Source organism: Mastomys coucha, unplaced genomic scaffold (assembly GCF_008632895.1).
Source record: "Mastomys coucha isolate ucsf_1 unplaced genomic scaffold, UCSF_Mcou_1 pScaffold6, whole genome shotgun sequence".
Taxonomy (NCBI): domain Eukaryota; kingdom Metazoa; phylum Chordata; class Mammalia; order Rodentia; family Muridae; genus Mastomys; species Mastomys coucha.
In genome coordinates this window covers 31,902,025-31,903,840 of record NW_022196912.1, presented here as the reverse complement: position 1 = coordinate 31,903,840, position 1,816 = coordinate 31,902,025, and the positions used below count along the sequence as shown (strand labels likewise).

Sequence of the window (1,816 nt, the reverse complement as noted above, 5' to 3'; positions counted from 1 at the left end):
CAAAGGACATAGTCAAAAGGACAAATCAGCAACCTACAGATTGGAAAAAAACATGAAGCTAAAGTTTAATACTCCTTACTGAGGGGTACATCATGGAAGATGTAACATCATCTGACATTGTTTTAAGCTTAATTTAAAAAAATGCTATGTCTGAGGAAAATGCAGTCACAGCTCAAATCTACAACATAGCCATGAGATAGCCCTGCATCTACCCAGCACATAGCAGTGTAATTCCAGTCCTATCTCTTTTCTCTCAGAAATTAAACAGAGGCAAATGACTGTTAATCAGAAAACCTCACTTCAAATTTAAATTAAATTTAATATTTAGTATATGTGCTCATTGTGACAGCACATATATTAAAATTGAAACAATATAGATTAGCATAGCTCCTATGCAAAAATAATACACAAATTTGTGAAGCATTCCACATTATAATTTTTTTAATTAGTCAATTATTAACAGAATTTTCCTTTTAAAATATAATGCCTGGGATAGATTCTTGACTATGTTAATGAATTATGTGGTCCATTTTTGAGTGTTACTGGCAAAGTATACTAAGTGATATTCTTCAAAAGCCTTAGATGCTCTGTTGCACAAATGTGTTACTATCTCACAGTTCTTAGAAATGTATAGTTTTTAAAAGATGTTATTTTTGTTAATTTCCCAGGGGCAAAAAAAAGTGATTCGAATACCACATATCAAAGAATTTTCTATCTGCCTAAGAAGAGTAGGTGAATACTTTCAAAATATCACCAAAATACTAAGTGCCCAGGGAATGTAAGTAATGGATGTTGTGTATACTGGTTTAGGCAACCTGTGAAAACAAGTTAATTTGTTCTCTAGAGACTAAGGAACACATGCTACGTAAATTACACTGTTTCTCTTTGCAAGGACTTAGAAAGGTGGTTCTGAATCTACTATGCTTTAGGTTTGCGTTTTTCATGAAGACTCTGTGCTTTTATACTCAGTAAACTTTTATTTTTTGTTGGCTTCTAGCAGGTGTAGAGCTTTTCTCATCATCTACAGAAAATGCATCAAACTTGAGACAAATATTTTATGTTGGGTTCTTTCCTACTCAAATTGATCTCTATGTTCTTGGATTTCTCTTGATTGATTTTTATTGCCAACTCTAATAGAATTTATATTACTATTTTATCATATATCTGTAAGTTGATACAAATGTGTTTGAAGTAGAGCAGTAAAATAATAGAAAAAATTATACGAAAAAAGAAACAACCAAAATACATGATAATCACTGTACCATGGCCATTGACCATGAACAATCCATTAACAATAAAATGTCAGACTGGACCATACAAGCTAAATGTCATCCATGCTCATAATAAGCTCAATAGTGAATGTTGGATAAAGAGTCAGAGCAATAGACTTGTACTCAGAAGACCTGGAAAAGCACAAATTTCAGAGAACCAAAGTACAGGACCAAAAGTCAAATGAGCCTAGCTGAAAATCTTGGCTCTTTCTCCCATGAAATTTCTAATTTCAATTTTCTCATGTGCAAGAAATAAAATGATGTTTGCTAGCCTCACAAAGCTGGTACAGAAAGATTGATGAGTTTTTTTGGAACAAAAATATAATACATTACTGTACTGATGTAGAGAACCACAACCTGGTGATTATTCAGTCCTTTCAGAGAAATTTCTCAATGAGTCACACCATTTTATTTCAGTTATGTTCATGACAGGGGAAATATGGCCATTATATAAGTATACCTTAGACTTTTTGGATGATTTCGTAGATTGCTACTGAAATTGGTGAGTTCCTCCTCCTTGGGGCATAATGGATACATCTGACAAC

General features: G+C 32.9%; 1 non-coding gene across 1 annotated transcript; it reads left to right on the top strand.

The window, feature by feature from the left end:
• Positions 1 to 333: 333 nt before the first annotated feature.
• On the top strand, positions 334 to 435 carry LOC116081246. Its single transcript, XR_004114766.1, has one exon. It is a non-coding gene; the product is annotated as a U6 spliceosomal RNA (small nuclear RNA).
• Positions 436 to 1,816: the final 1,381 nt, after the last annotated feature.